At 41.9% G+C, this 19,623-nt stretch overlaps 1 protein-coding gene across 4 annotated transcripts in view; it reads left to right on the top strand.

Moving 5' to 3' along the window:
• RBMS1 (RNA binding motif single stranded interacting protein 1) overlaps window positions 1-19,623 on the top strand; it is a 202,386-nt gene that overhangs the window by 71,820 nt on the left and 110,943 nt on the right. The gene's annotated exons all lie outside the window — the stretch shown is intronic.

Genomic DNA, 19,623 nt, shown 5'->3' on the forward strand with positions numbered 1-19,623 from the left:
AAATGAGATATGAAATATAAATGAAAGTCTCATTTTCAAATCGTTTCTATGGGACAAATGTCTTCTACAGTCAGATTCTCACATTCCAGTTATACAAATGCTTATAAGTCTCAGGTCTCATCTCTACAAGTTTGCAGGCTTTTGCAGGTACTGATGGCTCCAGCCTTATTGCCCTCTTTCGTCTACTCCTCCTGCCTTACAGAGTGTGCCCATTCATACGGATAGGGCCCTAGTCCAACACATAACTTCATTAAAGGAAATGAGACAAAAACACATAGGGGAGAAAAACTAGTGCACCTAGGCTATTGAAACAGTCAGTTTATCAGACCCTTTTTTTTTTTTTTTTTTTGTAATGTCTTAAAATTAAGTCTGTGGTATAACAGCCTTAGAAAACATATTCATTTAGCCACCCTGCAGTTATCGGAAAGATGGCCTCCCCTTACCTAAATTTGCTCTCTTTACTTCTTGTCAGTTCCAGCTACACCCTTACTTCTGCTCTTTGATGGCCAGCCAGACTTACTAAGCATCAGTTATTTACACAGTACACCCACTTAGATCTACAAACCACCACTGTAAAACCTGGAAAAACAATAATAACAGCTGCCAGTTATTGAGTTTAGCACTTTTGTTGGTGTATTGTATATACATTTAAGACAATCTGTGAGGAGTCTGGGACTCAGAGAGGTTAACTAACTTGCCCAAAGCCATGTGGCTAGTAAGTGGGACGTTGAAATATGGAACTAGATCTCTTTGGCTGTTTTAATTTTGTTCCTTGGATTGCAAAGTCCAGATTTGCTTAAGTTATCTGAAGAAGGGGGTAGGGGGTTAACTATACACGTGGAGGGGCTGTTGTAAGTCTCAAGGGCTAAAGCAGCTCCAGGGACTCTGGCTCCCTCCATCATCTAATGGCCAAGAGCTCACCCACTCCTGGCATCTATTTTACTCTCTGCTTGCTGCCAGTCAGCTTCCTGTTTACTCATAGTTTCTGCTTCCTCATAACCTTGGCTTGCATATGGTTTTGGCTTTTTGTGACCTCAGCTCTACCCCCAGCACGCTTGCTGTTTCTTCTGCCCCTTTCCTAACTGGTTCAGCTCTTGGAGTTTTCTGAATCAAATTCCCAGGGTGAGAATCTGATTGGCTCTGCTTATTTTTTCAGTCCCAGGCATGTCATAGGTCACTGGCTCATCTGTGGATCGGCTGCCCTTGGGTCAGATTCCCACAACTTTACCCATCAGCTCAGTTGGGGGAGGAGGGTGATGTAGAACTGCACAGCAGCAAAGTCTCAGTTTCCCCTCCAGGAGGATGAGTGTGTACAGGACAGGCTCCAAAGCCCTTGCTCTTAACATAACTTGCAGTTTCTCTAGAATGTTTCCTTACTTTGTCTGTCTTAAAACCCATTTGTTTCAAAGATCAGTAAACCTTTCCAGATGAATCTCACTAGGATCTATCCCTGAAATTACTTACAACTAAGCACTTGTGGATACCTGTAATTGATTATATAGACACACGTGGTTTCATAGTTCTGTTTTTCTCTTAATGTTGGAATTATTTGAGCTTTTGTGGCTTCATTACATTTTATAGTCTTTGCACATGGAAAATCTATCTTCTCCTTTCTTTATAATGCTTTACTTAGTTAAGAGTGTAGCACCTACCTAAGTCTGGAGCTTTTGAACCCTGGCTAGTAGACATTGTTTTTTTAAATATATGCTTGTCTGCTCTCCTGTTATGTCATTCACCATTATAGAACACTACATTTTGTTGATAGGTACCTTTTTTAATCTTAAAAATAGAGTCTTTTAAATATTCTTTTAGTATTCTTACTATACTTTATTATCTAGTATTATAATTCTTTTCATATTCTAATTGAAAGTTTATTATCACTTGAAATCTTGTCTTACCTTGTAAAGCTATTGGAGAGTATCAAGTCAAGTCTTAGCAGTGGAGAATAGCACAATATCCAAAGCATGACAGTGGAGCACAGCCATAGAAAAATTTAATCTACACTGTTCTTTTGTGGTTTGGGTTGTGGTTTCCTAAGAGACCAGTCATGACAACTGAGGTTGTACGTAGAATTTTCCCCAAAGATAACAGGTCTGAACTATCGGGATCTTGGATATTAAGTTCTAAGGAAAAGGCACCTATGAGTTCAACAGTTCTACTCAAAACCTTATATTTTATACTTGTGGTTGATAACTTTCTATAAAGGGTCTTAGTGAGAGGACAAGCAGAGGGGCAGCCAAAACAATTGTAAATGTGTGGAGTAGCAGGAAATAGTTCTAGCATATATATACTGAATGTTAGCTGTGCTGTGTTTATTAAATCACCTTAAAGGACTGATCCATTTCTGTGAATTTTAGCAAGTTCTTACTTGACCATTGCATGCCTAGTACTGTCCCCAAAATAAGTTTGTGGGGTTTACTGTGCCCAAAATAAGTTTGTGGGGGTTTTTTGTTTGTTTTTCTGCTGCTTTCTTTTTTATGAAAAGAATTAGGAATATATGCATACTTTGTGTATATGGTTGTTTTTGATTAGGTGAGACTTGTCAGTTCTTAATACTTTTGCAGAATATTTGGAGCACCTGGGAGTGTGGAGGTGGCTCACTAAGTTAGGGTGGATATTTGTCAGTTTCTTGCTCCTGGACAAATCCTTGAAGGGCCACATCTTTGCTAGAAGACTCAATTTCCATAGGGACACTATGTTTTCCTCCTGGCAGCCAAAAGTTGAGTTGCTTTCCCTTCTCAGTCAAGTTAGGATTTTTCATTATCAGGGCAGATGGCCCTTTCCAGGAAGGTGTTAGAGGCCAGGTTCCAAGGAAGAACTTTGTGAAACTTACCATGGTGATATTACCCTGTAATACTACAGTTGAACGGGCCAAATTGGAAATGTCCAGCCTGTCTTAGTGGCCTATCCAGAGAAGGCGGACTATGCTTGTGGGACTTGCTGTAGAGGCCTCTGCACTGCACAGTTCTAGGCTTGACACACTAATGCACAGGTGATCCAGAAAAGTGGCATGTTGAGCCACCTGAGATAATTGCAACTGGGAAACAATGGAAACTACCTCCTGCCTTTGTCCCCCCCCCCTTTTTTTTTTCTTCCCTGTTTCTGTGTCCTTTCAATAGAACACATTTGTGTCGCATCTAATAATTAACACATAGAAGGATTACACTGTTCCAGTCTTCTGGAAGGCTTAGCACACCGATGGCCTTAAATGACGTTCATCTTTGATACTGTCATTTTGAAGGTAAACTTGCAAACTCCGGCATAGGAACGAAGTACGGAACTTTACTGTGCGTATTTGCGGCGAGGGCGTGGGGAGTAGAGAGCTGTTTTTGCTGTTAAAATTTTAGCGTGTGAACTGGGGGGAAGGGGGTTGCAGAGATTTGACGGAGGGTTGGTTTGTTCCTTGAAGCGGGAGTGACTGCCCACACCTTTTCCGGGCGAGTGGAGGGTGGGGGGATAGTTTGGAAGGATGAACGAAAACAGAGGCGACCTGGGACCAGTTCGCTTCCAACCCAGGTGTCAGGGTGACTCCCCGAAGCGATGCCCTTAAAAGGGGCTTCGAGCAGGGGTGCAGAGCTGCCTCGGTGCTCAGGCGAAGAGACGAAGGGGGGAAAAAGGAAAGGGGGATGGCTACTCCAAGGAATGTGCGGCATGCGGGGAGCCAGACCCAACCATTGCACCAGAGCGGGGGCGCCGGCGGCTCCCCGGGCCGCGCGGCCCCGGCCCCGGCCCCTGGAGCCCGAGGGAGCGCGCGGGGGGCCGGCGGGCCGGCCAGGCTGCGGGCGCGGCGCCCGGCGGGAGGGCGGGGAGGCGCGGGTGGGCCTGGGCGCGGCGCAGGGCGGTGCGCGGCCGCCTCCCCGCCCCCGGCCGGCGCGCTCTCTGGGCGGTGGTTGAGGCCACGGTAGGTGGGGACGCGGCGGCGCTGCTCCTCCGCTGCCGCCCGGGAGAGTCCCCGGCGCCGCCAGCTCCGCGCGCGAACTCCCGTTCATGGCCCCCAGGGCGGCGGCCGCCCCAGCTGTCCCAGGCGCTGCCCCCGCCGCCGCCGCGCCGCACTTTTAGGCGAGTCGGAGGTGAGAGCGGAGGAGCGCGCTCGGAGCTGCAGCCCCCGCCGGCCGCCGCCGCGCGGCGAGAGGGAGTTCCCGGAGCGGCGCGGTCCCGGCCCCCGCCCTGCGCCCTCCCCCGCCCGGCGAGGCTGCCCGGCGCCCGCGCCCGCGCCCGCCGCGATGATCTTCCCCAGCAGCAGCGGCAACCCCGGGGGCAGCAGCAGCTGCCGGACGCCCTATCGCAAGCAGGTGAGGCGGCGGCGGGGATGCGGCGCCGAGGCCGGCGGCCCCGCGTTCCGAAGGGGGCAGCGCCCCGCGGGACGCCGCTCTCCCCCCGAGGCGCCGGGCTGGCCGGTGACCTTGTTGCCCGCGGGGCCGGCTCGGGCCGGTGACCTTCGGCGGGGAGATGCCCTCGCCCCTCGGGCCGGGCCGGGCCGGGCCGGGGGAGCGCGGAGGAAGGGGAAGGGCGGAGAGCGGCGGGGGCTTCGCCCGGCTCCGCAACAAGTTTGGGTTTTTTTCTGAAACCTTTGTGTGTGGAGCTGTACCGTAATAAGTCGTGCCGTGGATTCGCAACAATCTTCACTTGAAACCTCAAAGAAGCTGTCTGATTCGTAGGAAACCCGGAAGACGCGTGTGTGAGTGTGTGAGTGTGTGAGTGACTGTGAGTGTGTGTGTGTGTGTGTGCGCGCGCGCGCCCCCTCCCCTGTATATTTAAAAAAGAAACAGGAACTTCTCCTGTCACTCTCTCAAGGTTTTCAGTTTTCAGAAACACAGGGAAATCCAGTGACATCCTAGTTGCAGAGATACTTGGAGAAGCCTGAGTCATACACTTGCCTTTTCTTATTTTAATACCTTTTCATACATTTTTTAGCAGATTGAACTCCAAAGGCACTTGAGCAGTTGGATCAGAATCCCCTGCCAGGAAAAGGAATGGAGCTAGGATCTTACAGTTACGGCCTTTTATTTTGTTTTTCATCCTTGTTTTTAAAAAGAAGGGCACTGGAGCCATGTTGCGATATATCTCACAGAGCCTTTCGAGCCTTTCGAGCAGCAGCAATAACAAAACCGAGCTTTAAATTATGTAAAAAATGTGCAGGTCCGTTTAGAAAAGGTTAGGCTGATTTAGAGGTCAGTGGCAAGATGCTTGTTGAGGGGGAAAAAACACGATTGCAGATATTTTTCTTCCATAATAAATCTCTTGTCTACATTCTTAGCCACTGAGACAAATCAATTAAGTTATTATCCCAGTAATGATACAAGCGAACTGTATCTTTCTGTGCAGACCATGGCTCTGTTAAGATCGTGACAGATGACAGTGATGCCTGGTGGCTTTTCTGAAGACATTTCAGGGTTATTGATTATGTTTAGACCTTCTTGTTCTGAAAGTCTTTTTTTTTTTTTTTTTTTTTGGGAGGGGCTATGTTCTAGCATAAGTATATCTGAAAGTAGGGCTAATTTTGTCAAAAAGTATTGTTTTCTGTTCTTCGGTTCTTGTTTTTTCCCTTAAAAAGGCAGTAAGTGCACCCTGGTGTCTGTGCCTCTGCTGTCCAAGTCAGTGGAACTTTTACTGGCTTAAGAAAAGCCCTCTCCTTTAATTTAAAAAAAAATTTAAAAATCTACATTTATGTCCTGGCTGAAGTATATACTAAAATTGTCAAGATTCAGAAACAGGAACCTCCAAACTTCATGTGGCCTCATTTAAAATAAATGCCCTCGGGTCCAGCACACTCACATCAACTTCATAAGTGGAGCCAATTTACAATAAATATTCTTACCCTGAACCCACCTCTCTTACCCACTTCGCTCTACCTGAAAAGACGGCTAATTATGTAAAGGCCTGTGTATTCATTTATTTGTTGTCAAAACCCGGCAGGGTGTTGGCTCTGAAATGGGGAAAAAGCTCTGAGGGCGAGGCCTTTTGCTGTGAGGGGCTGGAGGTTTTGTGTGTGGAGGGGGAATGCCTGCTGGTCTGGAGCACGCTGATAAGATGCTCTTCTTTTCACTGGGCTCTCCTTAGATTCAGAGACTAAAAGGGCTGACTGAATCAGAAAAACAAACAGACTTTCTTTTTCTATAGGCAAAGAAAGAAATGAATGTGTAGGCATTATACAGACACAAGACCCCGGGTACCAGTGGTATTTGAGTCAAAGGTTTCTTTTGTTAGTATTTAGCCATTCACTGGGAAAGCACACTTCCAGCTCGGGGACCTGGTTACCAGGAGTGACTTTGTGATCTCATCCCGGCTTAGTCTAAACGGGAAGTCTAATTAATGCCTTTTAAAAGGTTTTGTGATGTTCAGCTTGCATCTTTCAATTCAAGTTTATTTGTTCATTTTGATGAAAGAATAGGTAATTTTTAGGCGTATAATGCAGTTTAGTTTTAATCTAGAATTATATAATCAGCTGTTAGAGCTGATTACAGATAATTTGCCTGAGGGGGGAAAATTGAATGTGAGGAATACTTAAAAATTACCTTTGGAAAAATGTAATGAATCAGAATCACACTTGTATTATATACACACACACACACACATATATATGTGTATGTATATATATATATATATATACATACACATATATATAGGAATGATAGTAGTAGCTAACCATCATTGAGCACTTTCCTTTCTGCCTGCTGGTGACTGTGCTAAGTGCTTTTGGTGGATTAACTCATTTAGTCACCTTGACAGTTCCAGGAGGCAGGTAATAATAATATTTCCCTTTTACAGTTAAGAAAACTGAGGCAGGTAATAATCATATCTTCACTTTACAGTTTAGAAAACTCTGAGGCATTAATTAAGTAGCTTGCTAGATCTGTACAATCCAAAGTACAGAGCCAGGATTTGGAGCCAGGCAGTAAAGCTCTTAAAACCACTGCACTGTCAGTGCCTGATTACAGGCACACCTCAATAGAAACCCACGCAGAGCCCATCTGCAGCACTGTCCATCGCCCTTTTAAGTCTCAGAAGTCCAGTGAAGGGATTCCTTCCACCTTGTTTGGCAGGGGTGGAGTCTGTGAGGTTGGAGGTGAAGAATGAGGTAAATAAATGATGACATGGATGGTGGCTTTGTGATATTTGGAAGCAGCATTGAAGTCAGAATATTGCACTCCTGAATGATTGTACAATTTCTTCTTAAAACTTTACATTTCCCTTGTATAGGAGTCAACCAGTTTCAGTTAAAGCAGGGGTGGGTGACGCTTGTCCCCTTCCTGCTCCAGGTAGTATATTGAGGGCATCCAGGAGCACTGATCTCTGGCCTCATCAAGGATAAACAGGATTTTCCTGCATCGCAGGCTTCAGAGCACGTTAGAAATACACCTGGTTATCTCAGGTCAAAGAGAGTGAGAGGCTTTCTAGTGGAGAGAGAACCCAGTAAGTATCTAGACAAAGATTGTTGGTTCAGGTCTTAGTGGAGAAATGTCCTATTATTATTGACTTTCAGATATATAACATTCCTTAAGCAAATTCAGTCTGATTATATGAAAACAGCACCCCCACAGCCCAAACAAAAACTATTTACGAGGACTTTCATAATTGTGAAAATATTTTAGTGTGTTTTGAAAGAAAAAGTGTCTTATGCTGAAAGCCTTTAAATATAGAAAATGAATTTCCATTAAAATTATTTTATTAGCTACTTCTCTCTTGATGTTTCCTTACTTGCATCTTAAAACTGCTTGCTTGAGGTAGTTGACTCAGTTGTGTCGTTTACTTTGGTTTTTACAAATCATGGTACACAGCTTTGGGCAGTGGCAGTATTGTAGCCAATGGGGTTTACCCTAGGGGCGATTTTATTGCTAATTGAGACAAATCATGGCGTGTAGCAAGCCCTTTTTTGCTAAGTAATGTTTCTAGTGGTTTACCATGGTGTTTAGGGGTAGGAGAGTGAATGCAAAAATTTTCATGGATGTGTATATATTTCTTGTTCTTTACAAATGATCTTGCCAACTAATAGCTATACTTGTTAAATGCTGATAACTGTTTGATGAGTATTTATCTTCCCAGTTTAAGTAGATTTACGTAGTTTCCTTCTTTCTTGAAGATTAACTGGGTGTAGCTGCACGTGAAGAATTCAAGTGATTCAGTTCAGAGGATGACACAAAGCTGTTGATTAATCCTCTGCAAGCATTTTCTGCTCACTGCGCTTTATGTGTAGTAGATTGAGTTTTGTTAAAGTTTGGAGATTAAAGTTGTGCATAGAAATATTTAAATGAACACTGTCTTGAGCTAGTCCCAATTTTTTGCTTTTTAAAACAGGGTAAACATACGCAAGCCACAGAGTTGGAGGTTTAGTAGAAATTAGTAGAACATTGGATTGGTATGGGTGACTAAGGTCTTGTCCTGTTTTTGTATTAGGCTATCTCGAAGTGTCCGTGATTCAATTTATGAGCCAAGGTAACTGTTTTAAATATGTATCCATAGCCATTTGAAAGATACAGAATCCTCCAGCAGTGGTAACCCAGATTTTTTGCCAGGTACCCCCTTTTGCATCTCACTACACTTCCCAGAGTTCACTTCAGGTTTTAATCACATTTCTTGATTTTGTTCTTTATTTCCTTTTAGAGACTGCTGTCAGCTGGGCTCACCATACATTTTAATACTTTCAAGCCCTTTCTTGGTAGTGGGAGAAAAGTCTTGTCCAAGTTTCTGAGAATGTATTTCCAAAGCACTCTGCCAATAAATGAATATTTAAAGATATATACGATATCCCCTCGCAACCTCGGTTGTATTTAATCTTCACAACACCCATATAAAGTAGAGAAGGGTGAGGAATTTTGAGTCAGTGAATTTAAATAGCTTAGTTGGTGAAAGCGAGGTCTCTGGAGTGAAGGGCTGTGTCTGCTACCAGGAACAGAAGGAAGCTCAGTCACGAACAGCTGTGGCCCCGCTCACTGTACTTCCCTTTGCTTGGCCTCCCAGAGACATGTGGCACACAGAGCGTCCCAGATTTCAGCTTTGGGAATTGTAACTGTAATTTATTAATGTGTGTTGTTTGTTTCATAAGGGCCCTTACTCTAGGGTTGTCAGATAACATACAGGAAGCCAACTGAAATTGAATTTCAGATAAACAAATAATGTGTTAGTATTAATGTCTGAAATATTGCATGGTACTGTATATATTATACACACACATGCATTTGTAGTTGAATCCAGCAACCCTATGTCTGGGGAACCCATTTTCCTTTTTAAAATTAGTTATAAAAAGTCATAATTATCAACCATATTACTTCTACTTTTTCCACTTAAAAGTTTGCCTCTTGGCATTTTCCTTCAGCCCTGATAATAATGCAGATTTCACATTTTAACTTTGTTAACCTTCACTCAATCTGCTTGAAAGACCGGGGCTTAAGTTCTGGCTCTACCACTTGCAAGCTTTTTCTCTTCACCTCAGTAAGCCTCAGCTTCTGTTAAGTAAAGATAATAGCGCCCACTCCACAGGGTTGTTGTTGTTAATCTTTCTAAGGTGTTATTATTATTAATGTCCCCACAGAGCAAGCAGCAGCGGGTGGTCCTGAGAGGCTCTGTGTGTTCCTGGGAGACTTTGACACAGCCTCTAAGAATGGACTATGTTTAGAAAGTGGGGGCAGCCTCCAAAAGGGAAAGGGAAAGGACCTGGAGCTTGAAAACAAGAGTCTCAACCACATTTGAACCAAAAGAAGTATGAAAGTGAATTCCACTGTATTTTAAAGCAGCTGTTCCTGTATTACGCGCTTAGCAGGGTTTGCCTTCTCTTTGAGGAAAGAAAAGCCTGTCAGTCCTCTATTCTTTATCGGTGACTGGAGAGGGGTGAAAAGACTATTGCTCTCTTATTGATGAAAAATGCTACCTTTTAATTTGCTTGCAGGTGGACAAATTTATTAGTGTATGCATGATGACTTCCTGAATTCTTTTCTTTGTCTTGTTTGTATATTTGGTTTTCAAAGAATGCTGTCTTTGCATTACTCAGAAAAATAAACATTTTTTTTGGTCCTTGGATATCTGTAGGTGTTTGGTAGGTGTTTGTTTTTAAACTTGCATCTGTAGAGAATGCTTTGTTTAATGCATTCTAAAAGCTCGGTAAACTTCAAAATAGGATAGACATACCGTGAGGAAGGAAGCAAGCTTTTCCTGGAATTAGGGCAAGGTGAAAAATTAAATGGTGCAAACTAAATTCTGCATTAAAATAATCACTGTCGCTGTTGTTATTGAACACTTACTAAATGGCAGCAGCAACAACAAAATGGTGTTATACAGACTAGTACCAAAGTAACTTTTACTCATTAAAACATGGAGTTTCAAAACAGTGTAATGTAATCTAGGATCGGTTATACAGGGTGTGCCAAAAGTAGGTTTACAGTTGTTCCTATGGAAAATAATACAGTACTTAATAAGTAATAATACAAGAATAAACTATTTTGCATACTCATAACTAGAAGGCTACTTTTGCTCTACCCTGTATTTGTACTTATTAATTGTAAATACAATGCAGTTTCAAAATGCATTAAAAATGATTTGGAAGAAAATATGTCAAAATTTTAATGTTTCCCTCTGTTGGTAGGTAGAATCGTAAGGGACTTATTTTCATGATTCTTTACATTATTTTCCAAACTTCTAGTCCCCCGTGCTTCAGACAAGGAACATGCAATACTTTGGTTATCAAGAAAAAGATAGTGAAAAAGAAATCTAGAACATTTTATTATTTTAATGTCTACTTGTGGTGAAAACCCAAGGGATTCGTGTTGTGGAGAATTTCAGCAAGTAGCATTAGGTGATACTTGCTTCTGTGTGTGAGCTTTGAGATGTGGTCTCTCCTATTCTTATGAATTTCTGTTTTTATTTTTACTACAAACTCCTAAACCACCTTTTTGGAAATCAGCTATTTCTGATAGTTTCTGTATGTATAAACTTAGTATTTTCCTATTTTATACATACTTTAAACAGGTCTTTGCTTTTTAAAAAACATTCTTAGAACACCAATTTATCTGTATGAGTCAATGAGCGAAAAGTATAGCTATATATATGAAATTTCATATTCTCAATTACTTTTTAGGAAAGTAGCTATTCTAAATATTGAAGAATTACCACTGTTGTCTCTGTTTTCATGTGACTTAACAGCTGCATTTAAATACAGCTGTTTTGTGGACAAATTCCCCCACATTTAATTTCTGTATTAAATGTGAAAAGAATTGAGACTGCGCTATTACTTGTGTCGGAATCTTTTGGATTTCTTTTGTTATGAATACTCATGATTGTCTCCATCACACACTTCCTTTTTGGTTTTAGCTTTCAGAAGGGCAGTGCTGTGGGAGGGGTGGCATCTTACTTATAATGGAACAGTGAAGGTTTCTGCAAGAAATGCCCTGTATAGATGTCAGCACTTTGCAAGCTGTTGTTACTGTGTAATCAGGGGGAGTTTTCAGCTATCAGGAGTTTCAGGCTGCCCCAGAGAGGCTGCAAGACTTCAGTGAGAGCGGAGAGGAGGGAGGAAGGAAGAGCTGGGGGCGGGGGTCGAGTGGAAGAAAGAAGGAAAGCGATATTGCATTGTTAGGTTCTTACTATATTAATTGATGTGTCACGTTAAGAAATCTGTTAAAGTCTCATTGTCTTGGTGCTGTGTAGGTTGGCTGCAAATATGTAGCTTCATTGTTCTGTATTACCTCAAATTCTTACATCCCATTTTTATCTTCATACCATTCCCATTACCTAGAATTTCCTTTCCGCTCTCTTCTGAGACAAGATCTCTGTCTCTGCACTTCAGGGAACTGTCTAAAAATCACTCTTTTAGAAGATCACTTGTGATCAGCCCAACCCTACCTAGTCAAATATTCCAGGAACTGCTTTGTCTCTACTCTCCCAGCATTCTCAGTTTTATAGGTCAGGTGCATCAGACCACCTCCTGGGTAGCATAAGTTAAGTGGGTTTTGGAGCCGACGTCATTATGTAGGAAGTAAACTGGTGGAGTGCAGGGGATATGCTGTTGCTGGTCAGGGGAGAGGCTGGTCAGGGAAACCAGTTACCTAGCTGTTCAAACAGCTACGAGATGGTGAGGACCCAAAAGAAGGCAGTTAAATTGTGGGCATGAGGAACAAGCAAATTTTCTAGACATTTGAGTCTTTAAAAGTCCAAGTTGTATGTAAAATGTTGCATGTATGAGCTCTTTCCTGGGGGGAGGCTCAGAGCATTTATCAGTATGCCAAAGGGATCTGTGCCCTCTGAACGATTTTATGACTGTGGAAGGAGAGGGAGAAGGAGAACTTAAAGCCCATGCCAAAATTTCTAACTCGGCAGACAGGATCTGTTGCTTGCATCATGGAAGGTGACATTTCAGGCGGAAGGAACATTACAGCAAAGATTTGAACATAGAAAACATGGGCTTTATTAGGGGAATAGTGAGTAATGCCGGTTAACTGGACTGTATGGTAAAGGTTGGCAGGCAGGGGGGATGGGGTCAAGCTTGCTAAAATGAATGAGAATGGAGCCTGCGTTTAGAAGGTGTAGCCACTAATGAAATAAAGTTATAAAATGGAAGAGTGTCAGTGTGAATGTTTTAGATAGAGGGGACTCAAAATATTGTGCAGCAAGAATTGACAAGATTTGCCTGGTGACTCACTGGATGGGAAGGGGAGGGTCTTGGTAAAAGGGTCCTAGGTTCCTAGTCTTAAATGAGTTAGGAAATGAAAAGTTACTGTAAACTTGCTTGCTCTGGGCTCTGATGAGGAAGAACCCAGCTATTCTCTTACAGGAATTTTCTACCTTTTTTTTTTTAAGGTGTTAAATAGGAAGGGGGTTGTGTTTGCTAAAGGCTAAACTCTGTTGTTACTCAGTGTTCACACACGAGGCATGCAAAAGGCATTTCTGTGTCTAAGTCAGTCTTGTAAAGAAGAATTGTCCAGCCTAAAGTGCTAGTAGTGCCCACAGTGTGAACCACTTTAGGAACTCATTTTGGGTCCAGGAGATAGTTGTAAACATTTTTTTAGGCTCCTTTGGGATTGCCTTAAAGTCATTGTAGAGGCTGTGCTACCTGGGTGCATGCATTTTTCCCATTTGGCCTGAATCCTCAGTCTTTTGAGGGGAGCACTTACACAGTAAGTCTTTTTCTTGATAGTGTTTGTCGTCTCTAATTGTGTAGTTGTCTATAACAGCTACAGTGTAACTAAAGTGTGTTGGTTATGCTAAAAGATCTCCTGCTTCAGCATCAGTGTGGAAGATGGCCAGGTAGGGCGGTGAAGGTGTTAGCATATTCATCCTACCACAATAAAATAGTCAGGAAAGTGATGAGCTTGGTTTGGCTATTTTAATTTGGCCGCAAGAACCACCCTTTACCACACACCACCCCTTTCCATTCCAGGCAGCAATTTCTACCAAGCAGTTAAAAGTACAAAACTGGAGCTCTGCGCAAGCGCAGAACCCCCTCAAACGTAATAGGTGGGTCACTGGGAGTAGATTAAAGCATCCAGGAGAGAATTGTCTAGAAGAGCTTGTGGAGACCTAGGGGAGCACAGATTCTGTAGTGGGAAGGAGGATGAGCCTTTGGCAAAGGAAGGGAAAGAAATGGCAAAATCCTGGGAGAACCCAGAGAGTGTCACAGGAACCCAAGAGCAGCTTCCAGGTGCTCAGCTCTGTGAATTGTGTCCTTGAGGTAAAGGAAGACAAAGGCCAAAGTAATAGGCTACTGGAAATAGGCCCCCTTTATCCACGGTTTTAACCGCAGTCCAAAAATTTTTAAACGAAAAATTCAGAAATAAACAATGCATAAGTTTTCAATTGCGTGCTGTTCTGAGCAGCGTGACGAAATGTCGAGCCCTCTCCCTCCAGCCCTGGGTGTGAATCGTCCATTTGTCCCGCGTATCCATTCTGTATACACTCCCTGCCCCTTAGTCACTTAGTAGCCCTCTCAGTTATCAGATCCGCTGTCACAGTGTCACAGGGCTTGTGCTCAAGTAACCCTTGTCTTACTTAATAATGGCCCCAGAGAGCAAGAGGAGTGATGCTGGCATTTCCGATATGCCAAAGAGAAGCCATAAAGTGCTTGTTGTGTGTCATCAGGTCAGCCGTAGCCCAATGCTGCTCCGCAATGCCGGCCATTCACTTCACTTCATCTCATCACGTAGACATTGTTTCATCTCACATCATCACAAGAAGAGTGAGTACAGTACAGTGAAATATTTTCAGAGACCACATTCACATAACTTACTATAGCATATTATTATTATTATTCTGTTTTATTAGTAGTAATCTCTTACTGCGCCTACTACGTAAATTAAACTTTATGTGTGTATGAGACAGTACATAGAGGGATTGTACTATCCATAGTTGTGAACATCTACTGGTGGTCTTGGAATGTGTGCCCCATGAATGGGGGGGTGGGCATAATGTGTGCAGTGGGAGGTCTTGAAAGCTTTTGAATCAGAGGTTTCATTAGAGTAGTATGTGGGGCAGGGAAGGGGGTTGGGCCCAAGGGTGGTAGAAAGCACACTCTAGAAGGTTTAGAGAATGAACAAGCAAAGAGGGTGTATCTTTAGAAAAATCAGGAATCTGCCCAGCTGGCATGGCTCAGCTGTTGAGCATTGACCTGGGATCCATGAGATTGAGGTTCAGATCTGGGTCAGGGCACATGCCTGGGTTGTGGGCTTGATCCCCAGCAGGGGGCGAGCAGGAGGCAGCTGATCAATGACTCTCTCATCATTGATATGTCTGTCTCTCTCTCCCTCTCCCTTCCTTTCTCTGAAATCAGTAAAAACATTAAAAAGAAAAGATCATAAACCTTAAAAAAAAAGAAAAATCAGGAATCAAAAAGGAAAGGGAGTCCCCTCACACAGCCTTGATGCCAGATTATTTTAGTATCTCACTGTGGATATAGGTAGAGCAAGGTAATAGAAATAAAGAGGATTGTTGGAAACAGGTTTTTCTTTTAAGAAATACTGAGGCAGGGTTGGTCTTCTGGGAAAGGAATGTGAGAGTTTCCATCAGTGGTACAGGAGGGAGGAGATTGGTTAGATTGGATATGTTGAGGAGGAGGGGGACCCGGTGAAGCTCAATCTCTGAAAGCTTACATTTCAGTGAAGAGGCTAGCTCATTTGTTAAGATTTTTTAAAAAGAAGATGGAATTCTAGGCTTAAAGACTGTGACCAAAAGATTTGGAATAATTGCTCTAGGGAATTTGGTGAGCATTCAGATAGACAGGAGTAAGAGGATGACTGAGCTGTATGAGGATCCCAGGGAGTTCACTGGCCTGAGTCAGCAAGATATTTTCACCCTTTTCAAGCAATAAATAGAGGGAAAGGGTCTGGGTAATGAGCTCATGTAGGGTTTGGCATTGGTGAGGTGAAAAGGTGTGAAAATTGAGAGCATTGTGAAGGTTAAGGAGACTGGTGAAACCAAGAGAGAGAAGAAACTTTGAGAACAGGGAAGGGCATGGGGGTTCTGATAAGATAAAGAGAAAAGTCCTTGGGAGTTAGGGGAGGAAAGAGTTCATAGAGGAAATACCATGGTCAAGATCTTGAAAGCAAAGTAGTTCCAGGATCTTCCCTTGTAGTTTGTTGGGAGGCTTCAATGAGATAATACACATGTGTCCATCTGGCATGGCCTAAATGCTTTGGTGGTAAAATTTATTAAGATGTGGCTCTTGTATAATTTATACTTCCCTATAACTACTGTTACATTATTTGTGTAAATAAAATCATATTTCAGGCTTCAACCAACCATGAACCACAAACCAAAATAAAATATTATTTTTTTAAACTGAACCACAAGGCCAACTTAAGTTTTAAAATATACCATCAAACTATTTCAAAACATCGGAACTTGGTTTTAAAGAAAAGAGGTGGATACGAGTGTGGATCCCAACTTCATCGCATATTATGTTACTGTGAACACTTTTCTTTTAAGCACTAGTTCCCAAATGTAGGCCTCTCCCTCACTGAAGTGTAGAAAATTGGATGGATTTCTGCATTTATCGGCAATGCCTTTCCCATCATCACCACTTTACTTTGTCAATACCCCTCCTCCAGGATCCTTCACTCGCCATTCCAGACACACCTGTTTCTTTCTCTGCCCTTGGTTCTGTTTAACATCGTAGCATCTGAACTATCTTTTCTAATTATTTCTCCTCATAAAATTTGTAAGCTCTCTGAAAGGAAGGGGCTAATATTTACTGCACAATCTCTATGGATCAGGCATAGGCCTGGGTACATTTACATCCATTTTCTCTCTCTCACAACACTTCCGTGAGATGTTTCCTCTTATCCCTGTCTCACAGATCAGGACAGTATAAGTTGTTTACCCTCAATCCCAGAGCATAGGTATAGAGCCAGGATTTTCCCCGACTTCTAGGGCCTCTCTCTCCACTAGACCAGCAAGAAGAATCTCATAAGTGGCTTTTGAAGAGAAAAGGTGGACATGGGTGTTGATCCCAACATCATCATTTATTAGTTCCATTATTGGGAACACATTTCTTAAACTTTCTGGGTCTTAATTTCCTCAGTGGCAACACTAGGTGTAATAGTTACTTAATGTCATTGAGGTGATTAGATGAATTCATTTGTCATCTGTGACAGTACTTAACACATTACCTGACACAGGCGCTCTCTCTGCATCCCTCCTTCCTTGGGGTGTCGCCCAGCAAGTCAGTTTACACAGGAGGATCTTGGAGGATGATTCAGAGAAAAAGCCTGAAATGGTAATAGTGGTAGAAGATTGTGATCATTCTATTCATTAGTAGAAAGTACTTTGTAATGAGAAAGATCTAGAAGGGAAACTCTAGACGGTAAAATGGAAATGATTCTGATATCAGTCCTTGACTTCCTAGAGTGAAGGGTCAGTGAGTTTATGTAAGATAAAGTGCTCTATGACATGTAAACACTGTAGAGATGTTGTTACGGTTTCTGAAATGGATGCCTTAACGTCTCATGTGAGCATTTTGCTTCTTTTAGCATCTGATTTTAGATTCATGAAGTTTATTGTTTAAGGCTGCTTTCCCCAAATTGTGTTCACTAAGATCCTTGGCTTTTATTAAATGTTGAAAGTGTTCCAGAAATTAAAATACTCAGTCTTCAAAGAAACTTGGGAAACACTCCATACTATGTAGTATTGTTTTAGAGCGTGTAACAGTATGAATTAGTATTAAAAAGTCTCTGAGAAGTCTGCAGTAAAGACATTTGTCCAGCTTTGTGTATTTCATTGTTTCCTAGAATTATTTGATTATGGAACCATTTAGACCTAGAATATTTACCAAATGTACTCTGAGGAACAGTTTGGGAAACACTTATTTAAATAGGAGCATTTTGCATTTTAGAGTTGGGAGGGACCTTAGAGATTAGTGATTCCAACCCCTTTAATTAAAGAAATTAAAATTCAGAGACATTGAATATTTGTCTAAAATCTCACAGGTTGAAAAGCTTCGGTCTTCTATTAATGCTCCACCATCCTACTTTAAAAGTCTTGGCCTGCCAGGTGTAGCATGTCCTTGTGCCAGTGTTTTCTGAATTGTTTTCATGTGAGGTTTTTTTATCAGTCTGTGAACAAGTAGGCCCTCAGGGATGGTATGCTGTGTGTTATTTTCAGACAAAATAAAGTAGTATCTGCCAACTATCATCTCTTTCATTTTTAATTTCTCCTCTCCATAGGGTCAATTTTCCCACCTATTTTATAGGTTCTTAAAGCCTTTATGAAGTCAAGATCACTGACTTGGGAAATCAGTCTAGGTCAAAATATTGGTGATCTAGAAAACCCATACATTCTAATTATTAATGAATGTACTTTTGCCCTCTAAATTGTTGTGTGTGTTTTTCATGTAATTGGCTGTGGGTAGATGAATTTACATATTTTAGCCCCTTCCTGCCTGATTTATTACAGCATGTAAAACTTGCTCTGTGGTTTCTGGGTTATGTTCCTGTACAGAGAATCCACAGTGAAGACTTCACAGCACTTCTGTGATGAATGCCTGTCTAGGACATGCTGCTGTGTGTTCCTGAAAACTCTGAATGACCAGTTTATTGCCCTTTGTTATAATTAAGATTTATTTCAGGCAGTAATAGTTCACTTGGGGCATTTCTCTTTTTCTGTATTTTAAGGTTCTTTGATGCTTAGTCTAAAGAAAAGTGGGTGGGTTTCTGTCAGAGACCCTCATTGATTATTGCATGAAAATTTACCCTGAATGAATCCTTTGACATGATACTAGTGTTTTGAATGAAGTGATAGGAAATAATGTCTGTTATATTATGTGTATCACAAAAGAAGCATTAAATATTAGTGCTGAAAGGGCTTTAAGAGATCAGCTTTTCCAGAAACTCATATTAGAGGCGAGGATGTTTCAACATCACACATCTTATTTGTAACAAAAGGCAGGACTAGGAGCCATATATCCTGACTGCCAGTACAGTTTGGACCTTTTCAAACAAATCCAACGTGGATCATCATTCATTCAGTCATTATTTTAGAGCCCATTATGGGCCAGGCACTGTGTTAATCCCTTAAGGGAATAACATATTAATGATCTTCTTCTCAACCCGGTAGTCTAAAAGGGTCAGTGGGACAAGTATGTAAATAACTCTATAATGTAGAAATTAGTCAGAGCCGTAAGAGCTGCAGATACTTAGGAAGTTCATAGTAAGAACATGTCTAACCTATAGCGATCGTGCTCCAATTGACCTGCGTTTAGACTGTTTTATTTCCAGGTGTATTTAATTTGATTCTAAGATAGAAACAAGATTTTGAGTTGGCTGATCAATTTTGTCATCGTGTTGGTTGTCACCTTAGAGTAGTTGTACCCTTTTAATTGACTGTATTCAGCTGCTTATTAGGGTGCTAAAGCAGAGAAGAGAAGAAAAGAAGTATATCTTCCACATTATTGGCATCAATTTATTGCCAGATTTGGTGTTATTAGTCCTTTAAAAGGAATGTGAAAAAACTGGAGAACATTAAGAGAAATTCAAAGCAAAAAAAGGCACTGTATCAGTTTCTAAGAGGCCCTTCCTCTTTTCATTGTTCCTTAGTCCAATGTGTGATGTAGGATTGGAAAATGATACCTGTGGAGTTGGGATTGCTAGCAAAGGAAGCAATCAGTAAGGGTTTCCATAGGAATTGCTCATATATTTCATAGGCTGGGGACAGCAAATGTTCTTCTGTGAAGGCTTCTTATAGGCTTTGCAGGCCATAAGGTCTTTGTCACTATTCACTGCCTTTGTAGCTCAAAAGCAGCCATAGGTAACACACAAATGAATGGACATGGCTGTTTTCCAGAAACTTTATTTTGAAAAGCAAGTGGCAGATGGGATTTGGACTGTGGACAGTAGTTTGCAGACCCCAGATCTGTAGAGTCTTTTGTCTGATGGCTCTTTTACCAAAAGGTGCACAGAAAGAATCAAAAGAAAATGAAACTCAAACAAATGAAACTTAAACCACATAATAATGATACTTATTAGCACTATCAACATAGAGCAGATACAGAATAAAACCAAGTGAATGAAGGCCTGACTTACAGCTTTGATCAAAAGGTTTTGTATTAAAGGCTCAATCTTGACAAGATGCTTTGTTTAATTCTGTTTGGGGAGGCATCCTTCATGTATCTATATAATCACTACTACCTTGGTCATTTTTTATATTTTG

Source organism: Miniopterus natalensis, chromosome 8 (assembly GCF_054644295.1).
Source record: "Miniopterus natalensis isolate mMinNat1 chromosome 8, mMinNat1.hap1, whole genome shotgun sequence".
NCBI classification, from domain to species: domain Eukaryota; kingdom Metazoa; phylum Chordata; class Mammalia; order Chiroptera; family Miniopteridae; genus Miniopterus; species Miniopterus natalensis.